At 47.1% G+C, this 23,080-nt stretch overlaps 1 protein-coding gene across 3 annotated transcripts in view; it reads right to left on the reverse strand.

Annotated features, from left to right (window-relative positions):
- AIMP1 (aminoacyl tRNA synthetase complex interacting multifunctional protein 1) overlaps positions 1 to 23,080 on the reverse strand; it is a 165,464-nt gene that overhangs the window by 79,842 nt on the left and 62,542 nt on the right. The window lies entirely within an intron of this gene.

Raw genomic sequence — 23,080 nt, forward strand, 5'->3', positions numbered from 1 at the left:
ATAGTTTTGGGACTGATTGCAATTTCACTTTACATTTTATTTTGGCTTTTGTGGCAGGAGGCCATATTCTAACGGTGCCAATCTACCCTGAGCTGAGGATGATTAATGTTCTCATGAAAAAAACTTGCTATACTTATCATCATAAGTCAACACAAGTCAGTAGTTCCGTGATGTCAAGCCAGTAGATGCCCCGAAACATTCTCACTTTATTTTCCCCACTACTTTAGATTTTGTGAAGGTGGCTCAATAGTGGGTGCTGCTCTCCTGTCACTCTCAGGTTGATGCAGTATAGTGATTGCTTCATTTGTAGTTTAACAGTGCCCCAAGTGGGGGTGACCCTCTGTTACACCTTGGTGGCTCAGTTAGCAATTCCTGGTTGCTTATTAGTGTCTCCAGTTGGGGCTAGTCTTCTGTTGCTACAGGGAGGAGGCCACACAATACACTCTGATGGCTTAACAGTGCCTGGTGATGGGGCTGGCACACTCACAGGATTACCCTTGTTGATTAAGAGTACCTCCAGGGAATTTGGCAATTTTGTCGCGAAGGCGCAAACTCCCCGTAGTAAATAAACTAGAGGACTCCAACTGATGCGCATCAAAGTGGAATCCTATGTATGATATAGTCCACCTGGAAGAATGGCAAGGACCCCCATGCATGACTATGTCGAATCTCACACTCGTTAACACCCCAGGTGTATGCGCAGTGACATTTCCAACACCACGTTGATACCAAGTCTACAAACCCCACACAACAAGTTCCACACAGGACAAACTACAAACCAATACTCTTTCACCCATGCACAACTCCGAACACCCAAAAAAAAAAGGAAATCAAGAGCATCACAACCGGGCCAGGGGCTTGGAGTACTCTATATATGATACAGACTGGCTACTTACTTACTTCATAAGCTTGAAAGCCCTTTAGGAGTCACAAGGAGTAGGAAAATTCTACACAAGTACCAACACAATACAACACAAAGAATTCTACTAAAAGATATGTGAATGAAGAGTTTCAGAGTGACATTTTATTCACTTAGCTTGTAATAACATATCAGTGTCTGGGGAGCAGCATAAATACAAGCTTTTAGCACAGTCCATTAAAGAAAGATAAACCATGTAAAATCGAACAAGGATCGACTTTGGACATCACTGTGACTAAGTCAGGTTAAAGGTGGAGTGGAAGGAGGGGGGTGAATTTAATTTATGCAGTGTGTGAAACTCCTTCACCATTTCCTCCCCCCTCCATGTCCTGGGAAAGGCACACGTTTGATGTTCACTACACATTGCTTCTATACTGCTGGTATCGGTTTGCGGTGGTGATTTATGAATATTTATTTGCATTGCTTCTCAATGTAGTGGCAGTGTCAAGGGCTTTTCTGTGCTTTGCTGGGTTGTAGGGAGTTTACGCATGCAAGTCTGCTGCACTGTTGGTGATGGAATACCGTTTGTGATTGGTGCTCACTCTTTACGGGTATGTCAGAGCCAAGTGTATCTAAACGTGGTGCTCCCTGGAGGGGGAACCACTCAAACCCTTTCAATGCGACCCAAAAGGATCCATCTGAATACTTACACTCCACCTGTGCGCACACTTAAGTCAATTACCAACTTTTTACAACCATATAATAGAACACATTTCAAATCAGGTTTTCTTGGTCTTTATTTTCTTCTTTTGTTATCAAGCCAACACGTGTTTCGTCGTCTTGGAAAATAACCCATGATTTCGTCAGGGCTGTCTTCCTATGTCGGAGCCCTCTAATACCTCTTTGCCGGTTATACTTCCGTCTCGGCCAGTAGATATTGGACATCAGAATCCCAAATTCTGAACGTCCCCATAAAGCTTCGATTCCTGATGGCAAGACGCGGATCGGCGCCCCAGTCAAATTGCAATAAGCATGTGAATATACAGTGCGCTTGGAGATTGTGAACTTGGTTCCTTCTTTTCATTGACCTCATATTGGGCGATTCATATACCGATTATTCTTTTGGAAGCATTAGGGGAACTTCAGACATCCCCATACGGCGAAACACGTGTTCACTGGATGACAAAAAGACCAAGAAAACCTTTTTTGAAATGAATTCTAATATATGATTGTAATAAGATGGTAATTGACTTTAGTGTGTGCTCGGGTGGAGTGTATATATGCATGAAAGTCTGTTGTCTACAACGAGTGCTTGGCATTCAACAGCTCACTCCCTTCAATGTCTTGTCATGTACGTTCAACACCGCTCTGGAACTAAAATGATACCCATGAGCAGACTGGAGAGGGAGACAGCAAGAGAGAGTGCGGGGGTAAACAGAATAGGAGAGAGAAATAAATGGGACAGAAGGAATAGGATCTTACTTCTCTCTACCACTACAACTACTACTACCACCACCACCAGGCTGCCATGATCCATCTTCTAGTTTCACCTCTGAGCCTTTCTTCTAGTTTCATTGCAATGCTGCACCCCAGGGTTTTTTCAACCCAGCCACTGTACTCAAGTTAGCCTGCCATCTCTTTTCAAGTGCAGATGCGATTTAGATCTTCCTGAAAGATGTGATTGCAGATAGATGGAGCTCAGACACATGGAGTTAAGACTACCTAACCGTACCTACTTATTTGTTGCCAGAACTTTTACTAAATGAGCAACTTCAGAGGGTTCTTTGCTGAATCAGGGAAAACCAATCAGGTAAATGGGGCAACAGCAGGCACCATACCCACTGCTTAAGCTTCCCCTTCTGCAAAAACAGCAAGACAGAACTATTTCGAGGTTAGTCTGTTTAGCTGTCCAGTTACATCTCAAAGGTAGAAATGGACATGCTAGGGTGATATCATTGGGATAAGCTGAGGATTTCAACGAATCAGAACTCATCCAGAAGTATCAAATCTAAACAGTGAACAATTTTGAAGATAGTTAGAACTTTTTCCAGAATCCCCACCAAGTGCAATGTCTCTCAGCATTCACCTCAAACAACTGAACGAAGACCTTCGCCTTGTTAAGCCAATCAGCCTGGATTGCCTTCCCTATTTGTCTCCAATCCACAGCTAACCCACTAGCTTCACTCCTGCAGGCCTAGAGAGCACAATACAACTAGGGGGTAAACAGCTACATCTGGGCACCAGAGTAAATGCTCTACCCATTCTTTACGTTCTTGATACAGCCCTTCCTCCCCTAGTAAGAGTGAATTACGATTAATAAGTATAGCTTATATTTTCAAATGTCCTTACTAAATGTACCCTTCAGGGACATTTTACCAAAAGTACACATTTTTTATACTTTCTGGATAGCGCTGGGTCCCAAGTAGTAGTGTAGGATATGCTAGTTTTGTATACCAAAGTTGCTGTGGCCGAAGGACCACAAAACACGGGCTACAGTCTGCCTAACAAGGACCAAAGTGGTGGACATGCAACAGGAGTGCACTGCTGAGTTGGTGTTACATGAACTGAAAATAATAAGAAACTGTGGGGACAGGAATATTTTCTAAATTCCTATTAGTTAGCCACCATACCGATATAAAAGTACTCCTATTTATGATTCAGTCCTAGCTGTTTAACTGTTAATTACAATACCTTTCAACATTGATCCCATAGCGTCTCTATCACGCTTTGGAAACTGGATCAAGGAATCTTTTGCATTTCACGATTTGGCGGATGTATCTACAGATCCCAGCCCTATTTTCATTATATTACACCAGGGATGGCCCAGCAGCTTCATCTGCCCAATCTTAAAATGGATAAGATTCAGGCACGTAGTCAGATCAGCAAGGCCGCTATAGTGGAGTATCAGGACAGTTTGGAGGGAAGGTGGTCACTCATGTCCATTTATGTCCCGCCTGGCCTACAAACGGACACCTTCTGTGACCTGGGGACTATTTTTCTTTCATTGCCGTTGGGGCTCCTGGTGATGGGGGGAGACCTTAACGCGGTGGTAGATAGTGAACTAGATAGACACCCGGCGCGAGCGTTGAGACCTGCGCAGCGATGGCTCCCTGACTTTTTGGAAACGACCGGGCTCGTTGACGGGTGGAGGATACGAAATCCGAATGAGGTACATTATACTCATGTCTCCGCTGCGTATCACAGCCTGTCTCGAACAGGCTACATGCTGTTGCCTGCAACTCAAGCCGCTGCCGTGTGTGAGGTGCGGCATCTGGGGAGAGGCATTTCCGATCACTCTCCGATATGGCTCCGGATGGGGGCGGGTCAAGCGGACGTAGGTCGAGTCGCCCCGATTAATGCGTGGCTTCTGAAAGATCCGCCCACTAAGAAAGAAGTCACTAAAATCACAGACAGGCATTACTTAGAAAATACTGGCACAGTTGACTCTGCGCAGACGTTATGGGAAGCTTTCAAAACAGTGATATGTGGGGAGGTAGTTTCTTTGGCCGCCGGGCGCAAAAACAAGCGACAGCCGAAATTGATAGAGTAGAGGCAGAAGTAGTGAGGCTGGAGAAGGTGGTGTCTCAGACGGCTGCCCCGGACGAGGTGCACCGATTAAAACTGCGCCAAGATGAATACAGGAGCCTCGCTGGAGACAGGGCCAGGGTACAACACGATGAGACACAGAGCCGGATCTATGAGCATGGGGATAAGGCCGGTAAATTAATAGCGTGGCTCGAGAGGAGTGAACTGGCGTCAAGGCTGGTGCCGAAGATACATGGGGGTAACTCCAGTATCATACGGGACCCACAGGCGGTGGCCGATGAGTTCTCTGAATACTACAAGGGGGTATATACTGCGGCCGGGACTTACTCGGAGGCAGATAATGTTGAGATGATTAAAGATATTCAGATGCCCACATTATCAGATGACAACCGGGAATATTTAGATTCCCCATTCACTAATGACGAGGTGGCACAAGCTATTAGACGGGTTCATTCCGGGAAGGCGACGGACCCGAACGGGATCCCTATAGAACTATATAAGGTGTGTGCTAACAAATTGGCCCCCTATATTCGATCTATGTTTATAGAGAGTAGAGAGGAGGGGAGGCTTCCCTCTCACCAACGGGTGGCAAAAATCGTGGTTATCCACAAGATGGCCAAGCCCAGGACCGTCTGCTCATCCTATCGGCCCATCTCGTTGCTTAATGCAGAACTTAAGATACTAGCTAAATTACTGCCGACAAGACTCGTTAAGGTTGTCAATACCCTGGTTCATCCGGACCAATCTGGCTTTATGCCTCCCCGAAATACTGCTCTTAACCTGCGGAGGTTGCACAGAGTTTTGGGCAGGGCCCCGACGATCCGAGAGCCGGCTGTGCTGGTATCACTCGATGTCACTATGGCGTTTGACAGGGTCGAGAGGCCATACTTGTTTGCAGTCTTGAGTAAGACGGGCATCGGACCAGAATTCATTGGTTGGGTGCGTCTATTGTATGCTGATCCCCTTGCTAGAGTGGTAGTAAACAACGATAAATCTGCAGACTTTTCCCTTGGCAGGGGCGCGAGACAGGGATGCCCGTTGTCCCCACTCCTGTTTGCCCTGGCTTTGGTACCGCTAGCGGCGTGGGTCCGATGGGACCGGTCGATCCGTGGACTAAGATGGACGTTGGACTGGGAGGATAAAATCTTGTTGTATGCCGACGATATCCTGCTTTACCTCACCAATCCAAGAGGTTCCCTGATGTGTTTCCTGGATGTACTTGCCATATTTAGGAGATACTCCAGGTTTGCAATCAACTGGTCCAAGTCGGTACTTTTTGTCCTTAGTGGTGACACACCAGTGCTCCTGGAGAACTGCCCGATACCAATTGAACCATTGGGGTTTCGATACCTTGGCATTTATGTCACAACTGATCCGAAATTACGATTCAATAACAATTTGGGTCCCCCTCTGGCCCGATTAAGGAGAGACATGGCCCGTTGGCGGGCACTTCCGCGGTCTCTTTTGGGCAGAGCAGTCCTCTTCAAGATGCTGGACCTCCCCCGATTCTTATATGTGTTACAGAACTCTATGGACCCCGTACCAGTGTCTTACTTTAAGGACATAGAGGCACTGCAGAGGCAGCTTCTTTGGGACGGTAGACCCCGTATTGCATTTTCCAAAATCACCCTCCCCAGATACGATGGGGGAGTGGGGTTGCCTGACCTGCGGAAATACTACTGGGCCTCCCAAATGGCGGCGATAAATCACGTCATCTACGGGGCCCCAACAGACCCCGGCCATGCTATGGACCGCTGGCAGGTTACGGGTGGCGACTTTATTAGGGCGCTATATGCTAAGTCGGGACGATTTCGCCTCACGGGACCTACGGCTCATGCCGTACAAGTGTGGCACTCGGCCAACAGGCACCTTAAGTGGGAGGGGAGACTAACACTTACCACCCCGCTATTTAACTCGGAGAGATTAGGTAGCCTTTGGAAATCTAAGGGGTTTGACAAGTGGGAAACAATTGGCATCTCACAGATCAAAGACGTCTGGGGAAAGGATGCAATTCTCGCGTTTGATTCCCTACAGCAGCAATATCACCTTCATGATAGGGAACATTTCCGCTATCTCCAGGTCAGACACGCATTGCTCACCCATATCCCTTCTGGCAAGGCACTTCCAGATGCCTCTCTCCTTGAGAACCGTGTTTTGGATGGTCTGCTCCCTGAGAAGACCATCTCCCTAATATATAAAAAACTAATTAACGTGGAGGACCCACTTGTATTACTAAGGTCACACTGGACTGCAGATGGACTGGAGTTGGATGATGAGGACTGGCGGGAGGCGGTCTCCTCCCCACGGGTAGTAGAAATACAGATGAGGCTCAGATTGGTGCAGTTGAAGATCCTCCATAGATCATATGTCACTGGGCCCCGTCTGGTTTTAATGGGTAGGTCTGAGAGCGGGGACTGTCGTAGGGGGTGTGGGGAACCTGGCACATTCATGCATATTCTTTGGAATTGTAGGGAGGTACAGGCCTAATGGGTAGAGATCCATGATACACTGCGTGCAGTTTTGGGTGTAGATATAAGGCCAGAGGCCAGTCGTTGTGTTTTAAATGTTTGGGAACCCACGGACCTGAGTTCATGCAAGCGGTAGTGGGTAGCGCTAGTTTGTATGGTTGCCAAGCGCAACATTGCCCAGCTGTGGGGAGCAGCTCAGCCACCCCGGATTGGGAAATGGGCAGACGACATGGATTGGTGTATGTTCCGGGAGAGGTCGGTCTATGTTTCTAGAGGTTGCCCCCAAAAGTGGGGTAAGGTCTGGGCAGACGGGAATTGCTATTGTGGTGACATTTGTACGTCCCCCTGCACGCTGGAACACGAAGAGGTGCAGGAGTCCCTGTGATCTCGTAATTATCATCCTGTTCGCATTATTTGTAGTATGGAATTGTACACTCGACAATTTTGTAATGGTCTAATATCGCCTGATGTTTTTTTGTGGTTGTTTTGTCAATAAAAAGATAAAAAAATTGATAAGATACAATATATTGTGCTGTTAGTGGAGTTTGATCAAGTCTTTGCTGTTATAATTAGTTCTCATTACACTTTCACCATCACTCTTATAGCAATAAACCTTAGAAAAACGTAGGCTGACATGTTCACTTTCCCTGCCAATGCCGAAATGGAAATTAGTGGTTTACCGAGGTATGGTTTCCTTTAAAGATGCTGTTAACATGGCAGGAAATGGATGTAAACTAAAAATGGATTTCAGAAAGTCTGATAACCCTAAACAAGTCATTATTGAGACCGCATATATAACTGTCTCCCATCATACACAGATTTACTCAGGTGTGGAACGGTGCAACCTTTCCATTTAAAAAAATAACATTTCCCTCTCTAATAGATCCCATCGTTCAGAGGTACCAAAAAGGACCTTCAAACAAGCATTTGCAATGCAAGAGGTCGCTCATTTGCCAGAGTTTATCTCCTTAACCGCGTCGTGAATTCCACCGCAGGAGTTTTAATGAGTGGACGGGACCACGTCGGCCAACGGACGTGCGCAGCACTAGCCAGGTAGTGCTTGCGACGGCCGTTGGCCGACGAGCGCACGGAAAGGGTGAAGCTATTGGCATTGTAAATGACAATACCTTTTATTTATCTATTTTAATAACATAAATAAACGGCATTGTCATTTACAATGCCAATAGCTCAAACTCTTGTAAACGCAAGACCATTTTATTTCAAAGAAGCGGCCGGCATTGTCCCGGGCTGCTTGGAAAGTGTTAGCGCGAATGGCATGTTGAATGTTGCAGGAAAGCATGCCGTGCCTGCAGTAGGAGAAACTCAGTAAAGAAAATAGTGCTTACAGACTAGGTAAGACATACTGTGTAACAACAGAAGTAAAAGGGCCAGTCCTCATGGGAGGTTACAAATGAAGATAAGGCGGTACTAAGGTGGGACTAACAACCCTATCAACGAATTGGAAGCCAGCATTTACAAAGGACAATGACACAGGCCAATGAAAAATATGGGCGGAGAGTGGGCGGGGCTTCAAGTCCATACTCCAATACATCATGCCTCACAGTGCATGCGCTGCCCAGGCTCGACCTGAAAATCTGAATGAAAATGACTCACAAGTGAGTTATCAGCCAATAAGCAATCTTTAGGACTCTCGTCCAACACAGAATCAGTGCGACAAAGCAACGCATGACCAAAAATTATGGACAAATACAAACTAAGGATTTAATTCTCAAGAAGAAATTTAGTCTATCCCAGATATAATTAATAGATTATCAAGGGAAACAATGTTTCCCTTCAGGCATCATTCACCCATTACAAACAGTGGCTTCTCAAGGTACACACAGCCAAATGCATACAATTAATGCATGAGAAATATGCAAGCAACACGTACATTCCACTGAATGCCGTGCACATACACTGCAAAAGAGGTTACAAACAACATCCATGTGGACTCTACAATGCTATTATTTCTACTGCAATTGTGGGGGGAAAACACCTTTTAACTATTGCTCTAGGCCCAACGAGATACATGATTATAGATGAGTAACTAAACAACAGGGGATGTTTTTCACATAGGATTTCCAGGTAACCTGAAATAGACAAAAATAGCAAACCCATCGGCGAAAAACATCCCCTTTATTCACAGTTACCCATCTAGAATAGGACGCTATATAGGAGTTCCAAAAGTGTCTAATATTATGAGAAAGCTTTTCAAACTGATATTTTTAACAAAGAAATAATTCAAAGGATGCAGACTCCAGCATTAAGCATTGTTATGCTGTAGCAGTGGAAAACATAATAATTATAATAAAAATTATTTACAAAGCACCTGGTTACTCCATTCGGAGTGTCCCGGGACTAATCATGTTAAAACCTCTAATGACGCTTAGCTAGCAGGTTGGACTGGCCTTATGGCTGTCTAAGGAACCAGGTCTTAAGTTTCTTGCAGAAAACTGATTCAGACTCTTCCGGTCTCAGATCTGAAGGAAAGCTATGCTATTCCACAGTTTAGAAGCCAACAAACCAAAGAAATATATGCCTATAGAGGCTTTTTTCACCCTGGGAGTAACAATAAGCGAGGGACCAGCAGATCTCAAGGTTCTGCTAGGTTGACAAGACTTTACCAGGGGACGCAAGTATCGGGTCCCTTCCCATTCATGATTTTGTGGCAAATACTCATTGCTTTAAAAAACACTCTCTTCCTCACGGGAAGTCAGCGTAATTTAACAAGGGCTGACCCAATGGATACCTGCCTCGGAATGTCAAGCAGCAGCCATGCTACTGCGTTCTGTACTCTCTGGAGTTTTGCCAATCTACCCTGTGAGGTTCCTAAATATAACACATTGCAGTAGTCCAGTCGGACATAACCAGTGCCTGGTCTACTGATTTCTTGGTCGCCCCAGGGAGAAAGCCCAGAATTTACTCATAATTTTCAAAATTCCAAAACACGTTCACACCTAGCAGGATATCTGGATGTCAAATGATAGTTCAGCATCAAACCAGACATTGAAATTCTTCACTTGCGGTTTGGGAGTCGGCACTGGCCAGAGTGCATACACTCACCAGGCAGAGGACCAAATAGATAGTTGTTTCCCTTCGAAGACAAACTAAGTTTCTCCGGCATTTAGCTTCAGGTAACTCTGGTCCAGCCACACCGCTAATTCAGCCAGAAAATCTTTGTTGTGAGTTGACTGCAATAAATAACAGCATTTTGAAAATTATGTTCAGGATAGTGGATAGAAATGAGACTCACAGATAGTAAAGATTTTGTGTGGCAAAAAGTTAAAATAGTCCTCACAGATATCAGTAAACCATCAATAGATCAGTGAAGGGCCACAAGGCATTAACTGCCGGCTAGTTAACTTCTAAACAGTGATTTCTTCTGAATGAAAGGTTTTGAGTTTGATACTTCTGAACCTGGATTCAAAGAAAAGAGGCTCTAGTTTTAATATATGGTAAAGAAAAATCTTCAACTATTTCACCATATTTGAGGCTTTAGATTAAAGGCCAGTAAGACGAAGTCTTTAGAAAACTGGCTTCTTTCATCCCAGGTACGAGTCGCAACTCAGCTGGTTGACAGTTGCAAACCTCCTTCTTGCTATAAAATGTAAACTATGGAAGAGGACTATTCTAGCCTTTTACCATTCTTTCCTCAATATGGGGATGCTTCATTGACCCCCTCTTTGCTTCACACAAGGTAGGAAGCATGTTAATCCATTTGCAAAATACTTGAGCAATAGTAGCAAAAGTCTACTCAGTTATTAGGAGTGTTTGAAATTCCCTTCGCCCAGCAAAAGGCAAATGCTGTTTGGTGTCAAGGACACACACTTATTTTGTTCACTAGAGAAGAAGACCCAACCCCCTGCAGCACACAACCTTTAGCTGCCTGTTTACAATACCACTGTATCGATCTCTAAAAGAAAGAGGATTGTCTGCCACGAATGCAAGACTTGTATCGATACGGTGTTTAAATGTATATATACAATTCACTATTGCAAAGCATTTACTGCTAGGGCAAGCACTCCAAGGAAATACGGAGACCTCATTTTGCAATACTAACATAGGTTCCAAACACACATACGTTTGCAAAATGTAACAATTTGGACTACTTATGAGGTTTCCTGGTTATATAGAAATACAAGCAGAAGCTAGAAAGCAAGATTTGTGCTTGTTACCTTTAAACACAAAATGAGCACAAAATAAAACTTGAAGAAAGCTTTGCTAAACTATTAGTTTATAATTACCATTAAACATGTAAGTTGGTTCATGTGTATACACTCCAAACCTAGCACGTCCTTGCAGTGCTTTTATATTTGAGGAAAGATGGCAAAACCAGAACCTTGTACGAATCTAATCCCTGATATAATATATGACCTTGCATAATCACAGAGGCTATTATCAGAGCTTTAATAATAACGCTGCCATAGATCGTTGCCTCACTGTATGGCAGCAAAAGAAACAAGTGGATTTATTTTTTTCAACAGGACAAGTAGATTTCTGAACCCTCCTGTCCTTTGGACAATACATTTTGTAAAATTCCACACTCCTGATTACCCACACATACAAGATTAAAAATAAAAATAAAGTAAATGGAAAAGAAGGAAGCGGACATTTATTTACTAACTCCAGAGGCTTCATAAGCACAATTCCCTGATTCAAAAGGTAAAACTATCAACAGTCAAATTTATAAGTGGTTTGACAGCTTTCTAGTATAAATGCAAAAAGAACAATTGGCGGACAGAATTCAGAACAATGTCATACATTCACCCCAGTGCAGAGATCTGGGCCTAAATCCCTCGTTTTTTTGCTCACCATGCCATTCCAGTTGGGACACAGCCATATGCAAATCAGTCTTGACCTTGCACCCAATAGAAACAGTCCAGAAAAAAATGCCAGGCCAGGTCCTCCCTGGACTGGAAACAAGCATCCTAGGACCGTTTTCAGGCTTTCAGCCCTCATCAGCCAGGATAGCTTGACTCCAGTGGCATGGAGAGCACTGGACCCACGCCTGGGCATACCCATCCCACTCGGGGTCACAAAATGCAAAAAAACAATTGATGGACAGAATGCAGAACAGTGTCATACATTCACTCCAGTACAGAGATCTGGGCCTAAATCCATTGTTTTTTTGCTCACCATGCCATTCCAGTTTGAACCCAGACATATGCAAAACAGTCTTGACCCTGCACCCAATGGGAACAGTCCAGCCCGACCTGCCAGGCCAGGTCCTCCCTGGCTTGGCAGTTCTGGCTGGACTGTTCCCATGAGGCACAGGGCCAAGACTGATTGTGTCTTGTCTGAACTGAGGTGGCGAAGTGAGCGAAAGAATAAAGATGGATTCAACCCAGATCTGTGACTGGGGAGAGTGTCTGAAAAGTTGCAGCATTCCGTCCATCATCTCCTTCTGCTTGCTTTGTTCGCCCTATGTCGGCAGGGTATGCCCAGACGTGGGTCCCTTGCTCACTTTGCCACTGGATTCAAGCTAGCCTGGCTGATGAGGGGTGTTACCCTGAAACCGTTCTCAGGATGCATGTTTCCGGTCCAGAGAAGACATGGCTTGGCAGTTCGGGTTGGACTGTTCCCATGAGGCACAAGGCCAAGACTGATTTGCATATTGCTATGTCTGTACTGGGGTGGCGGAGTGAGCTAAAGAATAATGATGATGGATTCAACCCAGATCTGTGACTGGGGGTGAGTGTCTGAAAAGTTGCAACACTCCGTCCATCATCTCCTCGTGTTAGCTTTCTGGTATACAAACCCACTGGAAGAGCCCGCCTTTTTTCATGGCATGTTAATTCCTCAGTGATTGGGTGGTCTACTTGGACTAGACATACTTCTGCATACTATTCAGTGTCCATCATGCCCACCAACTATATCCAGAATATATACTAGAAAATAAAGTTAGGCAATATTCCATCTTTCATTTGGCTGTCTTTCACTCCCTAATGCAACACTGTTTCTGTAGCTAGTTGCACCAGTTCTTAGATGCAAGACTGATGTATGCATGCTGTGCCTGGACAATATACTCTTCATGTTTCAGGACAAAATTATCAGAACTTTTCCTAAATGCTCCAAGATAAAAGGGAATTGGAATAACCTCAATGTCAACAACGTTTCCCGTAAAGCTAAACAACTCTTCACAGTTACAAAATTGTTCGTGCTTTGCATCCTACCAAAAACAATATTTACCCTTAAGCAACAAGCAGCAACACTAACTGCTCAAATCTGCTTCCCTTAAAAATAAAATAAATCAAGCATTTACAATGCAATGGTCTCGGCATTATTAAAGGTAGAGCTATTGGCATTGCTCATGGCATTTTAATTTTTTTAAAATCATAAATAAATGGCATTGTCATTTACATTGCTAATTGCTTAATCGTTAAATAAATGGCATTGTCATTTACAATGCCAATAACTTAATCGCTGGCAAATGCATGACCTATTGCATTTACACCCACACAGAGCCACACACACAAAGCCACCCACACACACACATACAGAGCCATCCACACAGTCATTCACATAGAGCCACCTACACAGAGCCACCCTCACACACAGAGCCACCCACACATAGAGCCACCTACAAAAAGAGTTATCCACACAGAGCCACCTACAAAAAAAGCTATCCACACAGCGCCACACATACACAGCGCCATACACACACAGCGCCACACACACACACAGCGCCACACACACACACAGCGCCACACACACACACAGCGCCACACACACACAGCGCCACACACACACACAGCGCCACACACAGCGCCACACACAGCGCCACACACAGCGCCACACACACACAGCGCCACACACAGCGCCACACACAGCGCCACACACACACACAGCGCCACACACACACACAGCGCCACACACACACACACAGCGCCACACACACACACACACAGCGCCACACACACACACAGCGCCACACACACACATACACAGCCACACACACACAACCACAAACCGAGCCCCCACACACACCCAGAGCCCCCACACAGACCCAGAGCCACCCCACACACACACACAGAACCCCCCCACACACACACAGCCCCCACATACACACACAGCCCCCCACACACACACACACACAGCCCCCACACACAGAGCCCCCCCACACACACACACAGAGCCCCCCCCCCACACACACAGAGCCCCCCCACACACACAGAGCCCCCCCACACACACAGAGCCCCCACACACACAGAGCCCACACACACACAGAGCCCACACACACACCCAGAGCCACATACACACACAGAGCCACATACACACACAGAGCCACATACACACACAGAGCCACATACACACACAGAGCCACACACACACACAGGAGAGTAAGCACAGCGAGGAGGCAGGAGAGCAACCACAGCCAGGGGGCAGGAGAGCAAGCACAGCCAGGGGGCAGGAGAGCAAGCACAGCCAGGGGGCAGGAGAGCAAGCACAGCCAGGGGGCAGGAGAGCAAGCACAGCGAGGGGGCAGGAGAACAAGCACAGCGAAGGGGCAGGAGAACCAGGGGGCTAATGTTTCTTGCGACATTTAACAGAACGATCTGTTATTTAAGCAGTTGTCCTTTTACTCTGTTTCTGACAACAATTTGGGTGCCTTTGTCGAGGCCAGCTCCCACCTCAGCAAATAACACACCTGCCAAAATTGTAACAGCCGAGGAACATGCATCCAAGTGTCAGCGTGGGGTGTGGCACAGAGAAGGGCTATGCACTTGTGTTTGTGCCGCAAAGCAGGGGGGAGTGTGTCTGGGTTATCTCAGGGTGAACACAACTAGCAACGAATAATCCTTTTCGCAAGCAACATAAGCACGTCTGTGCAAAGCAGCTCACACGAAGCAAACAGGGACCAGACTTTACACAGTCTTAATTGTGCACAGAATTGGTTTGTCCAATAGGCAAAGACCCCGGCGCACGTATTCTGCAAAAGGACACGCAAACAGCAGGATTCTACAGCAAAATATCAACAAACACCTTTAGATGAGAAAAAACCCACTTCCGGGCCACTTTTGAAGCGCTTTGAAGCTTGTAAAAGTGAGAGGCTGCCCTGCTTTCGCAACAGCGTCTAAATGTGAAAAGTGCAGGACAGTGTCTCTATGAAGAACTAACTTCTCGGCCCTATGGTGCTCAGCAGTAGCTTTCCTTGGGGAGCACAGCAGGGAGACGTCCCTCAGCTTTGTGGAGTGACAGAGTGCGGACCAGTACAGGAAGTTCTCTCAAAATTAACATCGCTACAGTGCGCAGAGGACAAGTGTGCCCTAAACCCATGCACTCGGCTACGACCTCCCCCCGGATGCTCGCCAAGCAGGCTGCAAAATACAGTCATCAGGTTAGGTTCCAGTAATGTTTTAAAAAATGCCACAGTTCTTATTTGCCAAATTAAGTTCTTTTAGGCAAGTTCAGTGCTTTTGGTAAAGTTCCTGGAAAGTACGGTGCTTACTAGCGCTTCTGGGCGCTTCGTAGCGCTTTTGTACGCTTCGTACGGCTTTCAGGGAAAAGCCCCACTATACCTCACGTTTCACACGTAATGTAAATGGAAGGTACGAGGCGTACCAGCAGCCGTACTAAAAGCGCACTGTTCTCAGCACACAGCTGAAATAAAACAAATGCAGCACAAATAATTTTTTATTAGACGTGGCGTCCTCCGGTGGCTAGACACATATCAGCAGATGAAAGATAAGCTACTGTTAAGATTTGAAAGAAGCAGGTGTGGATGTCACTGCTTGGAACTTTTTTTTGCAGTTTAATATTAGTGTTTGACTTCCTGGTGTTCCTAAAATCGCACTGGTAATTTTCAGAAGGGCATATTTTAGACTAACGCCCCCCCTCAACCTAATCTGCCATCCCACCCTGTGGGAACAATAGCTTGCGTTGCACATCTAGTCTCCTTTCCCAGGAGAGCGTTTAAACTCTTATTTTCCTGCCCGAGCAGACAGGAATGTTCCCATACACGAAAAAGAACTGTGGACACATTTACATTTGTTTATGAGTGCAAAGAGCATATGTTGGTTCCTCTTTCTCATGGTACATTGCTCGTAGGTCAGAGTGCAGTGGCAAAGGAGAGGATGGATTTATCCTTACTTCCCTGCTATAATTAACTCATGCCAGCTAAAGCGAGAGGATTGCTGAAGTTCATGTTTCCTTTGCAGAAACCAGACGTCCTATATATGATTCACTGCCCGATTCTGTAACCACAGGCCGATTAGCCTTTATGTTATGCTTCACATGGCATGCGGCCAGACTATCTCGAGATAGAGTGGTGACCCCGGTCCACATCTATTTTGGAGTCTGTTAATCACCCCCCACTATTGGTAATTCATCATGTCTATGTACACCTAAGACTGAATGGTTCTCGGCCGCTTGTGATATAAATAACCTGCTGCTTTCTTGTGTCTGGCACTCTCCAGGACTGTGCAGATGGGGCCCGCTCATGAGCATTCTAAATAAATAACTTGAATATGTCCTGCACCGATTCCAGACTCTTTCATCAGATACAGAAGGCTGAGAGGTGGTCACAGGGGGTGGCCCGGGTAGCCCCTAAACGCTGCTCCCTTCAAGCGCACGGATACCTCAGTTCACCTCCGCCAGGCACTGCACAGACATTGCACTGTCGTTGCTGTCATTCCACAAATGACACCCGGCGGCGTCTCCTGCGCTGGGCCAGCGCAGAACCGGTATGTGCGCTTCTTTTGGGCGTCTTGAGCACATATGGTCAATCGAAGTATTTTTTCAAGTAAATATATATTTTTCGGACAAAAAATCTGGGAAAAAGGACAAACCGGGAAATATTTCCGGTTAGTGAGTGTGCAAGACGGCAAAAAGAAGCGCCCAGACCACTTCTGCGCTAGCGCAGAATACTTCACCATCATTCGTCCTCGGAATGCCAAAACGTGAGCTCTCGCCGCACCCTGCAGAGGGCACTGGACTACTCGCACTTTCCCAAAAAATAATAACAATCCTTCGCCGCCTCACCCACCGCGTGTGCACCCCACTCGCTCCATTAGAGCCCGCCTCCCCTTACATGCTGCACAAGACGCATTGGTATCCGAGATGCACAGGTGTGCGCCTCGGAAGGCACTTTGCAGCACGTCTGCAGAGTACAAACACTGGCTCTACACTGGTGCTCCTGGACTGTACAACGCCCGCCACCACCTGTACCCCGTGGTCAATTACCTTACACACGGCCACCACCTCACAGGTGGCACCGATCACCGCACACATCTTTAAGGCGGCCGGTTCCTTTGTCTAGCGCCTCGCTCCCTCTTCCAGGCGGACGGATGTGTGCACTAACACACCGACTTGCACACGTCCCCGCATCATCCTGTTCTGCGCCAGGGTGGCTTCCCGTGCAAGCTTTAACTAGCTGGTTCCCTGAGCGGCGTCTAGTCACAGCTCCCACCGGACTCATGCTTCCAGTCCCCCGCTCTCTGCACGTCGTGTTCATGCCGCCCAGAGAGCGGCGGGGCTGTGTCAGGGTGCCCCTGTGCACCCTAAGGCCGCTGCATAATGAGCCAAGTGCCACCAGGACGATCCGCAGTTGCAAAGAGCTGAACCTTGCCTTCACGCGTGCCCCGTCTCCAGTCCACAAGATGCCACGTTAGCCATCGGTGTGTCTCACACCATGAGGGGAGAACCACGCCGCGCTGCAACATCACCAGCAGAGCTGGAAGACAGCGGGCCACTCCACGGCGAGCCCATCTGTAAATCCCTGCCCACCACCAGCAGAACCCGCAGTGATTAACGGCAAAGGCCGCAAGCCTCCCTGCCGCTGATCAGCGCACATGCTCCCCAGCTGTATTATTTAAGTGTTAAGTGAGCCGGAGCAGGGACAGAGCAGGCAAAGGGGGCGCGTCACCTATCGAGCGGGGAGGGAGGGAGGCAGAGAGAGCGAGGATTAAACAACGGAGGGAGAGACCAGGGGCAGGGAAACGGTCTGTCGCGTCAGGCGGTCGGGCAGAAATGGCGGCGCAAAGCTCCGAACATTTTTGGATTCGGGGGCGTGTTTTAGGGTTCTGAGTGACGGGTGACGTCACAGGGCTAAAGAACGAAAAAAACACGCCCCTGAATCCGAAAGAGACGGGGCTTTATTGGAGTGACTCCATTCTCCTCCAATGGCTGGCCTCCGTTTAGGAAGCCAACCAATGGAGGAGAATGGAGGAGAGAGGCGGGTTCAAAGCCCCTAACTCCAAAACATTAATTCTTCAGGACTCCGTCCCTCACTGCTTCGCAGTGAGAAGCGACGGTCCCTCGACCTAAAAAGGTAGTCATAGCTAATGAAATGCAATGCATCAGTACCCGTGGTAAACGATAATACCCACAAAGGATTTGCCCAGTTACCACTGACTGCTCCAAGACCTGGAGTAAAACATTGACACAAATGCCAAGGGTAAAGTATTGAACAGAAGGTGAGGAAGGCATCTTTGCTGAAGGTCAAAAACAAACTACAGGAACAATAAGCAAATGTTCTTGATAATTGCAGACAATGGTGGTTTTCTTGCACTCCACACACAGTAAGTTTTATCACAAGCCAGAAATGGTTTTCTTTATCATTTGGTACATTCTGATACCACTTCTCTATTGATTACTAGATGTCTATGCTAACTCAATATATTCCTTAAAGCTGAACTTTTAAAGCCAAGGATTATAAAAGGGAAATATCCGGGCTCTCTACAGGCTCAGTCAGTCGAAGAGAAACAGTAAAGATAATGGAAGGCTCTTGTCAATCCAACACCAGGCTACTTTATGTAAAGAACACTACAAAGAATGAAAGCTCATCTTTCAAATAGCTTGACTTATTCAAAATTGATCACAATCTGTATAAAGCCAAAACAGAACTCCATAGGTAGTTTTAACAACCGGAGGCCATCAATGCTAGAGCAATTGCTGAAGACGATTTATGCAGAACTGTGGAATGGTATGCCAGTCCAATAAAGGTAAAACGTTTGCTATTAGACTCCAAGATCATGTTATCGTACTTTCAATTATGATATTGAGGTTAAAGGGCAGGTGAAGCACAGCTGCATGCTATTAGTTCTCCAGGAGAATGATATACGGGCCCAACAAAATCAAAATGTAGGTGTTGCCTGGGAGTCCTAGTAGGGTCCTTGGTCATATAGACTAGGACACGGGGCAAATCCATCTACTGTCTCCCACCCAGTAACGTCAACACAATAGAAAAATGGTTTATGAAATAATTGTGAGGTAGGACATCCATATTAACTTCACAAAGGCGTCATCAAAAAATTCTGCATTTACATCAATCCACATTCAATATTTCCTGTGCCTAGTTACATTAGGCAATGCAACAGCATGTTGTAACTTCTGCCAACTCAAAGCCTTTAGCAATGTGGACAGTTAAACATTGTGTTTTCTGGAAGAAAAAAAAACAAACAAAAAATAAAACAATTGGAATTGCTTCCTTTTTCAAACGACCTTTTAGCAGTGCTCCGACACTAATCTCTCAAGGATCCTCAGGTGGAAGGCATACAGGAGGCAGCTGCACAACAAGGTTTCCAAATATTTATTGGACTATGGAACAAGCTTTCAACTTTCTCTAGTCTGCAACAGCGACAGACTGTGTACACTGGAGGAAAAGGACATGGCCATAGAGAGATGCGCAAACCAAGAAAAAGAGCCAAACCTTGAAAAATCGGCAATGGGTGGGAAAAGGTGGAGAAATTGGAGGGAAACCAGGAGACAAAGAAAGATTAAAACAGAAGGAGATACACACACAATGCTCTTACGCCTATCAATCAAATGGAACTCAGGACCATGCACATAAAGTAACTTGGATGTAATAATGATCTGTCACCAGCTGTTATAAAAGGGAAACAACGCCAACACAGAAACAATGGAAAGCAAGAAAAGAGGCCTGAGCAGCAAGCCTGGTGTGAATAAGCAAGTACTTTTTATTGGCCCAGAAATCTACTGGTAACCTTTGGATTGCACTTTTCACAGAAGAGCATGTTGCACGGTTTAAAGATGAGCCTTTTAATTGGCTTAGCGGATTACAATCAATGAGGGAAATGCTTAATTGAGACACAACATGCCAGATGATTATGTTTCCTGTCCAGAGTAACCTGGGAATCCCTACTAGGATCAACATGTTGAAATATGGATTTGCAAACCCTTTTGTTCAGATACATATATTCATTTAGTTTTCAGTGGTTGATTAAATGTGGTAATTGACTGCACAGATTATCCCCACATGCTCCCCTCCGCTGCGTTTCAAAAGCAGCGGAACCCCCTCAGGAAGGACAGGCTGCCAACCGAGTGCACAAGATTAACGAAGCCCGCACAAACAAATGGAAATCTGGCAAAGAGCACCATCTCCGGTTCCCTGGTCCAATCTGGATACCAATTTATAATATGGTTCATTAGCACAATGGAATCTTTGCAGGGTCGTGTGCAGAAAATAATTTTTTCCATTTTCTGTAACTGTACTGGCAATTACTCACAAATCACGTACACACCACTTACCTCATACACGAACAGACATCTACACAGCCTTTGATAGGGAACAGGGAACTCTAGACCATACAGCCAAATGGAAACTATTGTCAAAAATCCAGGATCAACAAAGCAGACCCCAAAAAACACTGAAACAAAATAACCTGAAACTTGATGTGTTTCACATTTATGTAAATGTATATACCAAGTCCACCAAAGAGATTGAGGTGTGTTCATAAAGCTGGTTTTGAGAGTAGCAGGCACCTGAAGTGCTCAAATCCAGATGTAACTCTTGCAATATTCAGTGGGCAAAGTGACGGGGGGATTGCGATGGTGGATGGTCAGCCATACCTGGAGTCATGCTATTGGAGGTCACCGCCCTAATAAATGAATCCAGACACGAGGAGACGGTAGACTGATAGGACTATAAGGATATTGTGTGATCCAGTATGACTACAAATCATTGTCAATATCAGCCCAGAAAATATCGAAAAAGGGGGAGGAATGGAGCAAAAGAGATTGAAAGAGATGGGTAATAGGAAGACAACATTCAACTAAATGACTAGAAATGGACCAAGTCTGGTGGATATGTTCTTCATATTAAGAATTGTGTAACGGGGCGGAGGGTGGCGCTAACAATACAGACTGGTGGACCCCAGATAACCATCCCGCTCCTTCTCTGCTTCAGAGCTCCTGGGAAGTGGAGTCCGAAGAATGGTGGAACAGACAGGACAGCAGAAAGGTGGACTGTCCCTTTAACGCGGAAGAGGAAGACGGAGAAGACACACCCCCTTGTGACGCGCTATTATGCCTCAGCAACCCCAGCACGGAGCCAGTAGGCACACCCCCCTGTGACGCATGGAAGAGCGGAGGGGTCAAATACCCGGAAGGAGAAGGATCGGCGTGTCCCGACACCTGGGAGGAGAAGAGCGGAGAGCGTGCGAAATACGAGGAGGAGGCGGCGGAGGAGCGGAGACGAGGAGAAGCAGAGCCAGGAGGCCAACGGTTCTACGAGTCGCCCAGCCACGCTCACGGAGGAGTGTGGCTCACTCAGGTGCGTAAACGCGTGGTGGGCTGGATTGGGAGGCATTGCAGAGCCTGTAAATAGTGTACATAGCGTGTCCTTTTCCCTACCGATTTTTCCCTAACCCCCCCTTTGCCTTCTTTCCTCATGTTATTCCCCTGCACTTGTCCATCACGCTCTGGTATTGTAAAATAGCACTTGTACACACCGGTGCCCTCACGTCCTTGGTCTCCCTGGGGTACAGATCGATTGAACAAGACGCTAAGAGCTCTCTTTTCCTTCCTGCATGTGGCGTTGGGCACCCACCAAGGACGAGGACCCCGCTGACCCTAGAACGAGGGGAACAAGTCCCAGAAGATCCCAGAGCCTCACGGACACCCTGAGGGGAACTAGAGGGCGCGCAAACAGAATGGCCCTGCACCCTGGAACGAATATCCTGCATGTATCCTTACCAACTGGCAGATACTCACATTGAAAGTTGTCTCTAAAGGCAGCTCATGTGCTCAACTAGACTGGGTCTGATTTTGGAGCGGTCCTCGAGTAATTGGCATTGACAGCTTCCCCCGGGAGCGACGCAGGAGACCCAACACTGCAAGATGCGGATCCGGCAGCTGGGAAAGTCCGGGGATTGTCCCGAGGCGGCAGGCCTGACACCTCCGGCGGCCTAAACGCCACTGGAATCCCGATCTTGTTATCGGGCGGAACCAGCTGCGTACTCTTTTCTGGAAGCAACACTACAAGCCCACACAGCGAACCTTCCTCTGAGGGGCTGGGATTGAGCGCCGATCGACCCTGTGGGCCTCGCAGACGGCAGTGCGCCAACGGCGGGGGTCCCTTCCCGCCATTACCCTGGAGGGCCGAGTGGGAACCGGGAGCCTAGTAGGTGAGACGAGCGGGCGACTGGTTTGCTGCAGCACACTGGACTTCTGTGCCATTATTGCTGACTGCTGGGCGTTGAGATCTGACCAACGCCAGTTGAGAGCCTGTGGCGGGGTCAGTATAGGTATATTCACGGGGCTGGGAAGCTGTGCAAGGACCCTTCGCAGCGTCTGTGCACTTGAGAAAGGCGCCAACGTAGCACTCCTCAATATATGCGCCCCAGGTAAGGACTAATGGCAACAGCATAGCGTGCAGAGCAGCGCCCATACTTCTTGTCGGAGAAGCAGGCGTACGAAGTGGCTGGCCCAGGCACTAAGGATGGCAGTCTAGCTGTCGCCATTGCGCAACCTATGGCGGGATCAGCGTCATAATATCCACTGGATCGTGGAGCTGTTCGAGGGGCCGTGGCAGCGTAAACGCACTGGGACACAGGCGCCAGGCGCCAGCGTAGCGCAGCGACCTACACACATCCCAAGTAGGGAATATTGGCAACAGCACAAAGAGCAGGATAGCGCTACTCATTACAGGTGGAGAAACGGGCCCATGGGACGGTTGCTCCGGGCGCTCTGTGATATATAGACACTGTGCATAGATTGGCCGCGCACTGTGGAGCCAGACGGCCAGAGATACCATGGTCAGGCAAGACAACCGCCAACCGAAACTGACATTTGACGCTGCAGAAAAGGGGTCGAAAGTGCTACAGGCGGACCCGGCCAGGAGTGGCACGGGAGCGGCGAGCGCCGACATGTCCCCAGGCGGATCAGACATCCAGTGGGTCCTGCAGGAGATGCACCAGGGGTTTGCCACGGTGGAGGACAAGGTAGACAAGATATCTTCGAGAATGGA

This window comes from Lissotriton helveticus, chromosome 2_1, assembly GCF_964261635.1.
Source record: "Lissotriton helveticus chromosome 2_1, aLisHel1.1, whole genome shotgun sequence".
NCBI lineage: Eukaryota > Metazoa > Chordata > Amphibia > Caudata > Salamandridae > Lissotriton > Lissotriton helveticus.